This window comes from Spea bombifrons, chromosome 5 (assembly GCF_027358695.1).
Source record: "Spea bombifrons isolate aSpeBom1 chromosome 5, aSpeBom1.2.pri, whole genome shotgun sequence".
Lineage (NCBI taxonomy): Eukaryota > Metazoa > Chordata > Amphibia > Anura > Pelobatidae > Spea > Spea bombifrons.
The window spans coordinates 84,910,138-84,925,047 of record NC_071091.1 but is presented as its reverse complement, the minus strand read 5'-3'; positions in this window follow the sequence as shown (position 1 = coordinate 84,925,047).

The following is a 14,910-nucleotide window of genomic DNA, read 5'->3' as shown; positions in this document are numbered from 1 at the left end:
CATAACTTATCTAAACTACAAATGCTCTGTAGAGATAGACATACACATATATCATCTTTTATCCCCCATGAAAGTTTCTGTTCCATGAATAATTGTAAGTATAAATATATAAAGACACACTGAATCCTTCAGAATACAGAGATGAGAATTCTGCAATCCCGACTTTCATCAGTAATACCCTCCTATATGGTCCACTTTTACCTCTTCCATAATGGCAGCATTTTCAAATGTAAGCTAGACAGTCTCTACCCTAATTTGCCTAAACTAAGGCAAACAGGACAGCCCCAATAATACAACAGAACAATTGACCACAGCTGCAAGCCTATGAATTATGAGAACAAAAGGTAGCACCATCTCTAAGGACAACCTTGACCGACATGGTCCTCTCAGTATGGTCCCACCATAAAGTTTGCGCTGAAGGGTATCAGTAGAAAGGTACCGAGCTATTTAATGTGTAGTACATACAACTGTATCTCTCATGTACCCCTCTTTTTCTCTGGTGTTCCTTTTTTCTAGAAACTCAGAACTAGTTTGGGGAATATGAGTGACAAAGTGCTTGATAAAAGAGATTCAACGGAAATGCTGCTCTTTTCACCAATCGTTGTGGAATAAAGCATTGCCGTCGCTTGATTTATGAATATAGTGTACCACTGGCTCATGAATTGGCTCTAAATTTCATGTTATTTTGGATCCTCAAAGTGTTATTCTCCATATGATATGGGCATGGTGTGATCCATAGTTCAATCTCATTGCTATTCATGTGTCTGTGCATTCACTGCTTCATCTGTCGATATTGTAAAAGGCAAGTTTTAAGCATTGCTACTCAATGCAGGGCCCTTTGTCACTGAGTTATTGACCATGAAAAGATCAATTCCATTTTCACCGTTAAAGACAGATGCGGAGATCGTACCTAGAAGAGACATCGGATAGTGCATTACATTATGGGATATCTAATCAAAATTATTAAAAAAAAAGCATGCCTGACTTTGTGAATGGCTTTACCTTGAGATTATTCCATGTTAGGACTAGTTAATACTGGCATCAACATGGGTCTAATAACGATCCTTGCGGAAAACATTACTACTCTAATGGTAAACATATTCTGAATGATTTCTCCTGTATTTAAGAAGGGGTTTTATTGTGATGTTCCAGTGAGAAAAGCACCAACTGGAACAGATGAAATCAAAGTAGAATATAAAGGAGTCTGGAATATGTGATCCTGATAATCTGCCCATACACCCTTAATGCCCCATCAAAAGCTCTGCCTTTCGTAATCAATTCAGGGTTTGAATAGAAGAGGAGAAACTGCTGGGAAAGTTAGGAGTATAGTATATTCCACATGGTGACCACATTTTTGAATTGTGATATTGGGACAAGGGGTATGCGGGTATGATAACATTATTTTACACCTAAATGAACAGGGTCAAATTGCGGGACATTGTTTCGCTTGATCTTGCCTCTGTAGTTAGCAGGTAGGCGCCTTTAAGCAAAAAAATAAAATATCCATCCTTTTGCTAGGGAATATAAGCTTAAAATGTGAAAGTCATAATAATATTAGGAAAGTAATAATACATAAGCTTTTTATGCTTACAACTTTAGACTCTATTAAAATGTAGACCCAAGGGCAATCTATTTCTGAATAGTTCTGAAGTTCTTTTATATGACTTTCAGTGTGAAGTGGAAATGAGATTGAACCTATCTAAGAACCATTTGCAGTAGTTTATTTTATGATACAAATAATCCAATGTATAGGAAACATGACTCATATGTTTCATCCTATAACACATGAGGAAATAGGAGTAGACCAATATCTCTATAACAACTTCTATCATTGTACTTTAATTATATTTATTATTATTTCCGCACACTCCGTTATGTTTACCCATGGTATTTTTAAAGGTTTTTGATAACCTCCTATGTATCACACTTCATCTCTTCATTTTTGAACCAGATAAGACATCAATGCTAATGTATGGAAAATACACTATATGGACTAAATTATTGGGACACCTGACCATCACACCAACCGGGACATTGCATAATACATAGACATTAATATGAAGTTGCCCCCCCTTTACAGCTTCCACTCTTCTAGGAAGCCTTTCTACAAGATTTTGGAATGTTTCTATGGACATTTTTGCCCATTCATCCAGTAGACATTTGTGAGATCAGACAGTGATGTTGGATGAGAAGGACTGGCTCATGATCTTCATTCCAATTCATCCCAAAGGTGTTTGATGGGGTTGAGGTCAGGGCCTCGTGCGGCCAGTCAAGTTCTTCCACACCAAACTCATCCAACCATGTCTTTATGGACCTTGCTTTGTGCACTGGGACACAGTCATGCTGGAACAGAAAATGGCCTTCTCCAAACTGTTCCCACAAAGTTGGAAGCATAGAATTATCCTAAATGTCTTCGTCAGGTGTCCCAACACTTTTGTATTTCCCTACTTCCCTTTTAGATTACAAGGGTCAGTGGTTGTGGGACACCATCACTGCAGATATTTAACCTTGGAAGATTTAGAGGTGGGTATGGGTCCCAACATTTTTAGGAAACTTAGCGTTTAATTAACCCTAGGATATGCATCCAAAAACGGAACCTGTAAAGGAGTTGTTTAAATGATTAAGTTGCTCTACATAGGAAGCGCAAGGAGAGGACTCTTCATTCCCATCTCCTCTCCTCTACCTCCACCCCTATGTACTATGGGCTCTTCCTGGAAACGACTAATGATGGATAGAGTCAGCTGTTATTGGTGTTCTACGTACCTTGGGTGATCAATTAATACATTATGTGTTGGAAATATAGTTATGGTAATATTTCAGGAATATTTTTGATCTCTTGCTGGAGGTGAGAATGTTATAGTCCAAATGTTTCTACACAACTCCCTAATAAGAATGTGATTATGTCCACGGACCCCACATATATAGCGAACCATGACACACTAATGTATCTTTCCTGTATATTATTAGATTAAAAGAATACAAAGAAACTAAAAATAATGAAATTGAATAATTCAATTCTGAAGAACATCTAATTTAACTAGGGTTATTAACACTGATTAAATTAGTATATATTTTTTTTAGAAATACAAACAGTGCTGTAATGATGAATAGGCCGCTAGGAGTTCCATGTATATTTTTCCTGAAATATTTATGATCTAGAATGTTTACATATAAGTACAGTAGGGGGGCATAGAATGAAACATGGAACAATTGCTATCTTTCATGTGATTTGTTAAAGCAAATGCTATTATAGAAGCGTTATTTGTAATAATGAAGGCATTACTTTTATTTTTAGGATGAAACCCTTCTTCATTAAGTGCCTTCTTGGGGCATAAAAAGTGCAACTGACCAGGGACAGCTGGTGCTATTACCAAGTAATTCACCACATCTGTCAGGAGGGATAAAGGCAGAGAGGGTAGTGATATCATGTGCACCCACTTTTTAATTAATCAACACAGCTTTATTTGTCTATAGCCTTAATAAGTGAATTTATACATTAAATGGAAGTTTAAGTCCGCGTGATCTGTCCTTCTCCAAGATACATCATTTTGTTCTACATAACTTAAACCACTTGTATAAGGAATGGAAAAACACAAGTCGGACATTATCAAATCAAGATCACTACAGAAGGTCTTAAGAATAAGGCTATCCGCTCATGTCATTACATTTATATTTGGAACCAGGATTCCCATCATAGATCAGATCTTGAGAACTCCTATCTCATATGCTTTTTACTTATGATTATAGTAGCTTGATGGAAAATGGGAAATCTTACCTTGATTATTTAAACAACCTCAGAAAGTTGGGGGTCATAACAAAACAATTGCCATCATTTCAAACTAGCCTCCAAACCATCCATCCCAAACTCAAAACTATGAACCACTGCTACAACCATAACTGTGCCCCACTAAAATATTTACGAATAACCCTATATACCGATTATATATAAAGTACCATCATATTGTTGTGTTATTATTATTCAAATCATTTTGTTTTATATACATAGACACAAAAAGCCATCTTCTTCAATTTCTACTGATAATTAACCACGATATAGACTTTAACGGCTATTTATTGACTTCACTTTGGTTGTAAACAAGGCCTGTTTGGTGCAAATACGTAAAAACAGTAAAGTATTCTGTTCCAATGTAACAGCCATTAGACGGTGATGGCGTGTATAATAAAGCCTGATTATTTATGACTGTTGATTTTCATGATAGTTAATCTGGGATTCTGATTTACTCTGTGTCCTGTGAACAGATGGCTGTTAATCTTTATTGTCTAACAAAGACACAAAACCAAGCTACAATCACAGCTTCAACTATTCAGTTTCAAATAAAACGCACATCCTTCCATGCCCAATACATCCTTAGTGAAATAACATTGTGTTTTTAATTAATCATATATTTGTGTCTTGGAGAAATTATGCTGCATGAACAAAGCGATATATATGTCATATAGTGTCATATAATAATTAGGTGTGCATAGAATAGCACTAGATAGGATGTTTCTAATGTGATTAGTAACAATTTGTCCGGAGTAGGTGGAATGATCATGAAAATCAGGTTTTTAACTATTACATGGCATTACATGATATGCAACTGTAAAATGTTACATCTGGATATGTCACTCCAATAACTAAATCATGCATGCACCAATTTATATTCAGCAAAGTGAATCTGAATCCAAGCAAAAAGGACAAAATGTGCATTAAAATAAAAATTGAATTTTTTGGACATTAGACTGCCTTCTAAATATAGACAGGGAAGTAGGAAGGGCAAAGAAAAAAACTTCCAAAAAAGACATCAGCAAGTAACAAGTGCCTGTAGTGGGATCCTTAGATAATATAATGACCTACGATGGGGAGCTCTGTGATCTTTTCTCTAAAAAATTACAATATTATGCATCACTTTACCCCATTGAGTGCTGATGACATGTATGGTACTGTACACATATGTGGTACTGTTGTGCTAGCTGAGCAGCAGTCATCTTTCCCCATCCCACTTAAAGTCTTGCAAGGGTAACTGTAGTTAAAGAATGAAGTCTTGCATTTACAGTTAAATGTGTCTGCCTGCCCTGCAGAGAAGAGAATTGTGCTATAATCTGATATTTGCCTTTAGCATGGCAAAGGGGACAGCTGCCCAGGAATCTGTCCATGGAGCAGGCAGCCTATAGTGGCTGCTTGCAAAAGTGGTCACCTATGTTGAAAAAAGATGTGTGTGCAATCTACGTGTATGTGTTTACTAAGGAGATTTTAAGAAAATTATTTTGTTTTCAGAACTACTATTTTGTTTGTCATATATAGGGAAATAATGAGATTTTTTTTTTAACCTTTATATAATGCTATGATCATGTTATGTACACCATGAACCACTAACAACACATTGAACACATCACTCTTCTGAAGAAAATCTGCTTAAAACTTTCATGATACATGTAGGGTATAAAATTAACATGATATATTTACTTAAAAATATTATCTGTCACCTTTGTTTTATTATACCTTTGTTTTAGATGGGTAAACATGAGCAAAATATCAGTAAATATATGATAATTACATTTTTATTTAGAGAAAAACACTATTCATACTATTTTGCTCTGTGTTGTACTGTATTATCTTTTATACGGCCTTTGAAATGCAGATTATGCCAATTTCAAACACATTGTATTAACTAGATAAGGCTGATCATGGCGTAAAATGAATTAACCTAAAAGCAGAAAGATCCTGAAGGGATCCAAATGATAATGAAGATCATTTGAAATATCAGTTTTTTGTTTATGTGCTAATTTTATCTAAATGAAATTATTTGGCAAAACATGAAACGGTGTAAATGCTCCAAAAATTGTTTCAAACATCTTAGAAAGAAAATCTATTCCAATGAAGGAAGTAAAGTAACTAGAGGACATTAAAAACATTGTAAGGGAGGAATGGATATGACCACAGATATTGAAAAACAGCTTTAATAGAATTATTGTGTAGAGTTACAGTAGGTACAGTAGGTGGTTTCCTTTTGCCTGACTAACCCTGTTGCGTTGTCCTGCAAACTAAGTGAAACTTATGGAGTAGGCCAAGTTCTTCAACTGATGGAAAACTAAGTTGATACAAGCAGTGTTAAGAGTGGAATCTCCATTGAACTAACTTAACTCGGAGGAAGATGGTGAGTGATAAATTCCCAGAGCGCCCATATACTTGGTACTTCTATGTTTCCATGACTCTGATGTAAGTATAGTCCAAGTCTAATATAAGCTTAACTTTGCCTTTAGTGAGTCTAGGATTTTGTCTGTTTTAGAACAACAAATGCAAAAGGCAAATGCAACTTTTTCAAGAGATCCTAAATGCCTACAATTTGGGATGTGCTTCAGAAAATAGTCTTTATGAAAAAATATCATATTTTATGAGGCTTGGTATAAAATTAAGCAGTAGGAAGGGTGCCAGGTCTGCATTTTATTAATAATAGTATTATTGATTGTGGAGAGGAGTTGGTGAGGTTTGGATCCGTCTTACCTATTGGAATATAATTCATCTGGTTTTTATTTATGTCCCAGTTCGTTTATGAAGACCAGGTAAGCTGGTCATTGCCTGAGCTCCACACTGGTTCATATATTCCCTATTCCGCTACAAAAGGTTGGGATGCCGAAAGCAGACATGGGAGGGTCATATCAGCTCTACAGAGTATTCATTATAGGACAATGCACAGGACCACAAGGGGAACTTTAATATATATTTTTTTAGATGAAATAGAGAAAAACACTTTGACATATCATCCCTTACATTGTCAGGGTGCAAATGATAAGAAGCTGCATATTATTCACATTTAACAATAGGGGTTGACACTTTTAAGACAATATTTTGTTTTAATTCCAATTTAGTTGTGGTTTTATAAATATTGTAAATGTGGGGTTAATCTCTTTAAACTTAACAATAACATCATATGGATACACATGGATACAAAAATGTAATGCCATCGCAAGTCCCTGCTCTATGCTGAGAACTTTACATCTTTCCACATTGATCTTCAGGGGAAATATTTTTCCAAATAGCTTTTATGCTCACTAAATAGATTTTTCTTTCTTTTGTACTTTCCCAAATACACTCACGTGGCTACTTGGCAAGGATTTTTAAATGTTCTTGAACCTAGCCCTGTGGCTTTTGTATAAAGATGTACCAATCTCAAATAGATCAAAATGTATTAGTATCTTGTAACTGCGACACTTTACAATGAATTTGTCTTCATTGGGCCCGTGAATGAAAAGGCATAAATCTGCCACATTGTACATAGTAGTATTGTTTCTGTGTGTTTAAAGGTTGGGACTTCTGTTTATACCTATTGCAGGCAAGATTGTTCTATACCATGTGGCTTCATGTATAGTTTAATCAGGCTTTTTAGCTAATAGACCCCTAATTTGTATTCTGTGGACCGCATTACCTACCGGACTTAATTAGCAACATGACTTATTGTTTTACTTAGCAATCAGAAAAAATGATGCCGGATTCCAGCAGAAGGTTCCGCAACTCGTATGGCTTCCCTGTCTCAAGTTCGAGCAAAGTATAAATGAGAAATAACGTGCAGTGATTTAAATGTGTACGAACCAAGCAAATCCCCTGATAAAAAGTACATTGAGAAGAAATAATGAGTTATTTTTAAATAACAATACATTTTTTAAAAAAGATCGCAACATTTTATAGTGGTTTGTACTTTTCAGGAGACTGGGTTAAAAAGGCTATGCTAATTCAGGGGCATGATATTTGTAATATAGATAATATAAAAAATTCTGGGAGAAAAAAAATCTGCCTTACCTCAAAAAGCTGTAGAAATCCTTTGCCGTTTCTGTCTTCATATTCATGTTTTGGTTTTTTGCCTATATGGAAACTAGCGCTATATCTCCGTCCTCGAAGTGGAAACAGTAGCTGCCTCCACATTGGGAAAGGTATGGCGTGGGTTAACAACAGGCCCTGCTTTCAGCAAAAGGTTAATATAGGTATATATTTTTTTTCTTCTTCGCAAATGCCAAAGTAAAGATCAGACATGGAGACCTGGAATGGTGTGAAACGTTCTTCTAACACATTGATGGTACAGAGGGATGGTCACGTATTGCCAGACCTTTGGTTTCTGCATTTACAGGCATAATGAAGACATACGGGATTATCTTTCTGTCTGTGTACTGGTGCCTTACTTACCCCGGGAGCATTAGCAAAGTGTTCCGGCTTACAGATTAAAGCTATTATATTGAATGCTTTGGTCTTCAGAGACTGCGACAAAGAGAAGATTTTGCAGCATTTGCAATATGGGCCATCCAGACAATGCCCTCAAAACGTGCAAAACACTCATGTCTCCGTGCACAAAACCAAAACCCACACCAACGTGTTGGCTAAACAGGGAAATTGAGGTTTTCTACAGTATGATTTGAAAATGGTGTGGTTTCTGTAGAGACAGATGGTCCATTCTGCATTTTAATCCATTTCTGCTTCGTTGAAAATAGCATTTTATCTGAATTACTGATGCAAATGTATATTTTGAAAGCGGAACTCCAAATAAACAAGACTTCATTGTTATGGACTGAGGCCTTCCGCATGATTTAGTTGTAAGTCTGTAGCGTCTAGCATGCTGATTTATTTTCACTAATATTTTTCAATCTTCTAAAATATTTACAGAAAATTATGGAACATTTTACAATATTTTACGTAAGTGGTATATAGTAAGCCAAGTCATATTCTCAAAGGGCAATTGTCAGACCAGGTTTTCATACCCGATACATACAAATCAACTAGAGGGACTTTTTTTCCTCCTGATGAAGCCTCGGGGTTGCAAAATACATTGAGGACATTATTCTATCTTTTTCACATCTTTATTTCTATCTATTTCTTTGTTTAATTTATTTATCGGCTGTTGCACTTTATTGAAGTGCTGGATTGAAGCACTTTAAAGAGGACTGTCTCCAGAGCATGAATCCAGAGTGGATAAATCAGGCACATTTGACTAATTTGACTAACTCATGTCCATCACTGTTGGTTAATGTCTGAACAATTTCAAAGTTGGTCTTTACAAAAGGACAATTTTCTGGACTGATCACCATTTTTTTATTTGGAATAAGCAGAGTTTCATGCCACCTGCTAACTAGTGTCAATTTTTCCATGGAGGCTGCATTTCTATCAAGTGCTCATTGGAGGTCTTTAATGTCACTTTAGTTTTATGACTTTAGGGTAGACAGGTGAGTTTGCAGGAGAGTTGTACCTCAGGTCCTTGACTTCACTATACATTATGAAGGTTCAACCCCAACAAGCATCTGCTGCAGTGCCTGTCCTTTCATCCAGATGAGTATTTGTGAGGGGAGGCACTGATGTTGTACGAAAAAGGCTTGGCTCGCAATCTTCATTCCAGTTCATCCCAAAGGTGTTCAATGGAGTTGAGTTCAGGGCTCTGTGTGGGCCAATGAAGTTCTTCCATTTCAAACTCATCCAGCCATGTTGAGTTCCTACAAAGTTGGAAGCATAGCATTGTCCAAAATGCCTTGGTAAGCTGAAGCATTAAGATTTCCCTTCACTAAAAGTAAGGAGGCTAGCCCAGCTCAACCCTTCCCAAACCATTATCCCTCCTCCATCAAACTTTACAGCTTGTTCTCCTGACATCTTCCAAATCCAGACTCACTGATCAGACTACCAAACTGAGACGCATGATTCGTCACTCCGAGGACACGTTTCCACTGCTCCAGTGGCAGCGTGCTGACACTATTCGATCCAACTCTTGGCATTGTACTTGGTGATGTGAGGCTTGCATGCAGCTGCTCGGCCTGGTAAATCCATTCCATAAAGCTCCCGCCATATAGTTTTTGTGCTGATGATAATGCCAGTGGAAATTTGGAACTCTTCAGCTATGGAATCATCAGATCGTTGGCGACTTTCTTCTTTGTGGCTGAATTGCTGCCTAAATGCTTTGATTGGAGGATCGGGGAGAGGAAGTCACCAGAAGCAACACCATATTGCCCTGGGTTCAGCTTAGGGCAAAATGACACCACTTTTGGTGATGTCCTTTTCACCTGATGCCGCCATTTTAGCTGGAGTTCCCGTCAGGTTATGTCTGTGGAGATGCAGAGAAAGATAGAAGATTCAAGATAGCGGATTGAAGATAGAAGGAACAAGATAGAAGATTAAGAAGAAGACGATTTAGAAGCGGAAGTGGTTGGCAGAAGTAGAAGTGCTCAGCAGTGAAGGAAGGGAAACATTTAGAGAGCGTGAGAGAGAGAGCAAACGAGAATTAGAGTGTGAGAGAGTAACTCCTAAGCGAATGTGGGCCCACATATTCTGGATGAAAATTAAGAGCTTTTTGCCTCGTTTTTGTCCGATTCATGGGGGGTCTGGCCGAATGCATAAGTCTAAGTTCACTTAGCAAATTTTGTCCATTAAAATAACTTCAAATGGATTAGAAATACAGTGTAGACATTGTTAATGTTAGTGACCCCAACATATACACACACACACACACACACACACACATCAGCTAGTAAAGATACTATTACTAGTAGTACTAAGACACTGCCGTTAAGCAGTGGCACATCGGTGAACTTGATTACACAATAGCCTTTAGATAAGATGGGATGCCACCCTCCCCCTGTACTTACCATTTTATTTGGCACAGCGTGCTAGCAGGCACATCAGCTCTTTATGAAAAAACATACAACGCAAATCTTAATATGGCACTTTCAATACATTATCTTTGTATTTTTAGTATGTGAAAAGCCCGGGGTTAGTTTTCTAACCTTTCTCAATAAATAAGGGAATGTTAACTTAAATATATAGCGCTTTGGTACACACCAGTGAAAACTTGCAGGTTGTACTGTGTCAATGTGCATGATAGGAGGTCCCTGGAATCCCATCTGCGGCTTCTAGCCTAAGGTCTAGGATGATATTTTTTCTTTAACTCGCATCTGGCGTTTCACAGTTAATTATTCCCTTTCCAGTACATCATGGCAAATTGTGAATTAACATTTATTGCTTGAGACAAACAGGAATTATAGTATTTTCCAATACAACTCGTTTCTTTTTTTGCCCCCTTCCTTTTATTACATCTAGGTCTATTTCTAGGAAGACAAGTAGGTTAATCAAACTGATTTTGTTCAGCAGCCAGGCAGTATTTTTCAGCCAGCTGCGCACATCAAACATTATAATTGAAAAGTTATTTTTCCAGATGTCATGCTGTGTCCTGTTGGAAGTGAAATACTACTGACAAAATTCACTTCCAAAAAACAATTTCTGTGAACTCGAGAGCATGCTGAAATAAGTAGATTTCTTTTAATCATGATTTGTAGACACGAATTGTGAGAGTGTACACATACATATTTGTAATGGATGGAATCAGGCGGGGAGTCCAGTAAGCGGGATCTCAGCAAACAACAGTTCCAGAAAGCAGAGGACAAATGCCGTGACACCAGAAATCCAGCAAAAATGGTAAGACAATCCGAGGTCGGGGGTCACCGGCAAATAGGCAAAAGGTTAAGCAAGCCCAAGGTCAAGGACAACAGGCATAGGAGCAGCAACGTAACACAATCCGAGGAAAGCAACGCTTAGGCAAAAATTGAGACAATGCTAAGTAATACAGAGAACGAGTCAATAACCAGAGACGATGAGCAAGAATACCTTTTTAATGTTCATGGACAGCGCACCGAGATGGTGGGAAACGACGCCATGGTGTTAGTGAAAAGAGATTAAAAGCAAAGATCATAGTTTGCTTTGGACGCATAGCCCACCAAAACACAATTTTATGAGCAGTTATTTTAAATTGTTCTTGGTCCCATTGAGGTTGCAGTCCACGTAAATATAAGGTTTAACTATAAGTCTCTTAGGGAGGTGGAAAATTCTTTCTATGGCTCGTCATCACCCAATCCTTCCTCTGTTCTAAAACAATGTGCGTGAAGCTTTTATGCAAAACTGTCTAATGTAAAGCATTTTTATGATGATTGTGGAAAGCAGGTGATATTTGTATGGTATTTTTCAAAAGAAATATTTTCACTAGTTAAAAATAAAAATACAGAATTTTTATTGTTGGAATAACAGCGGCAAAACAATTAGCTCCATATACCCTAGTATGTTTCCGATGAATGTTCCCACATCAAACATTTTGTGAAGGTCGACGTATTGATTTATAAATCTGCTTTACCATTATAATAACCACGGTGTTTAATGGGGGATGTGGCCTTGATAAAGCGTGGTTACTGGTACTCACACGTTCAAAGAATTTAAAAAGCATCATCCAGAGCTAAAAAATATTACCCTATTTGCTCAGTACCTTCAACTCTACAGAATAATGGGCTATGATTTTGAGTCATTTTATCCTGCTCATCATAGATTGTCTCCAGTCCTTGTATTTTTCTTCAAAATGTCACCACGGTGGATAATAATGAAAATGGATTTCTGTCCTCACTTTGATTGTACGATCCTCTGTGCATTGTTTGTATAATTGGGCCGCTTACTGTAAAATCTCACATACAATACAGTTTTCAGACCCTTAGAGACTAGATGGGTATTTTGCACAGATTCCCGGAAAGATTATGTGATTCCACTTTTTTCTAATGTCTCCATTAAAGGCATCGCCTTTGATCAAAGATTCCATTTTCTATTTGACCAATAAGGCTATAATCATGCAAAGTTGATATGACTATAAAATAAATATTCCCACTAACTAAATGAAATATGCATAGTAAACACAAGTGCATCTCATAACTGATTTTATGGTTATTATGTACTGCAGAATGTTCTTATATGATTGTTCACTCAATTCCACTGAACTGGTTTGCTAAATTGTGACAACCTGGGGTAAGGCTGCCATCAGAAATGTTGGGGCCAAGTACAGGCTTAATGGCTGGGCCCCCATGCCCCTCCCATTGCTCCGCCTTAAGATCCTCCCATAAACACACCTTATGAGAGCTGGCTCAAACCTAGGGTTGATGGCACCTGGGTTTAGTATTTTACATACTAACACACAAACTCACTCCAACACCCACTCACTTTACCATTGAACACTTACATTGTTTCTCCTCTCCCAGGCGCCACTCACACCCTAGGTTGACCCCTGACTATCCAACAAAATACGCTGACACACAAACTCAATTTAATATCATAAGCTGACACTCACCCACATACATGCTAACACCAAATATTAACACACAGGGAGTAGTAGCTCTCTTGTAGCAGTAATTAGTATTTTGTACATTTGCAGGAATTTTTCAACTTGAAATCTTATAATTTTATTTTCTGAAGCCTATGTCTCATTTGGGCCTGTTTAGCAGCCCACCAGCTTAAAATACTCCTTCAAATGTATATATTTTTGAAGAGAAGACAACCCAGGCTATTTCACTGGGAGCATTTGGACATGTATCATATAATCATTTGGTCACCAATCCCTGATTCATTTTTGTTGCTTTTTACATCAAACTTTCCTGTTTAGGATTGCAGAGAAACTCACCAAAATGTATTCAGCTACATCTCCAGATTACAGAACTACTCCACACATACAGTTTTTTTTTCTATTCTATTCCAGCACGACAGTGCCCTGGTGCACAAAGCAAGGTCCAAAAAGAGGTCTGGAAAAATTTGACTGGCCGCACAGAGCCCTGACCTCAACCACCTTGAACACCTTTGGGATGATCTGGAATGGAGATTGCGAGCCAGAGTGGTGGGTAAGTGCTTGGCTTCAGAAGGTCCTAACACACAGCTTGGGATGTAACAGAAAAGCTACAAGAGAAAAAGGTGAATGACAACATTTGTCCAAAAAAGAAACAATCTCCCCAAAATACATTTGCAGGAAAACATGCATACAACATATGAATAAAGAAACTTGCTTGCAGATCTGGCAAAGTAGTCCAAATATGGTTGAATATCTTTTGAATCCTGCAAGGGTCTGGTTTCAGAAGGTGACACAGAGCCCAACCCCCTCGAACACCTTTGGGATGATCGGGAATGGAGATTGTGAGCCAGGCCTTCTCCTCCAACCTCACTGCCTGACCCCACAAACGCTCTTCTAGATGAATGGAGAAAAATTCCCACAGAAATGCTCCAAAATTTTGATATATTGACGTCTATGTATTTAGAATGTCATGCCATAAATGTCCCTGTTGGTGTAATGGTAAGGTGTCCCAATACTTTTGTCCACATAGCATATCTCGCATTCACGCTGATTTACGTATGTACACACGTCTACATTATTAGGAAGATTTGGAATCCATGTTGATTTCAGATGTAATACCGGTATATTTGTATTATACTATACATACAGTCATTTCCACACATGGGCAGTTTTTGAGAATTAACTCCTCTATTACCAGACAAAAGCCGGAACAGAGAAGTAATCCCTCTATCACCGCGCATGAGCATTAAGCCCAAGTGGCCCAGAAAAAGTAGCTCAAACATTATATGGGGGAGAACACGCTTGGTGTCTAGTCTAGTCCTGTCCACTGCATGCTTACATACCAGGAATGCTTAGAAAACCTGTGAGAGCATAGAAAGGATCCAATGTTCATGTAGCCGCTGCCTTATTTCATTGCTGCCATTGTTGCTCAAGACACCCTGGTGGCTACACGTAGAATAGCATGTAAAACCATTGAAAAACTGCCCTTGTCTGCCTTGCTGTTGGCCCATGAGGTCTTTCAGATGTGAGGTCACACAATTATAACCTGATAGCATGTTGATTGTTCACACATATGAGACATGCACTGGGAGGCAAATTAAGTTATGCTCACTTGGCTGCCCCCCCCCCAATTTTAAGCCCTTCCATCCCCGAAACCCTCTCCCCACCATCACTGAATTGCACAAATGAAAAGTGGTGACTTCAAGCCTGTGATCTTTTTGCAAATGCAAATATTTAATAGTTAGTTCTACAGTGCATATAGTATTATACATACCACAGCTGCTACTATACC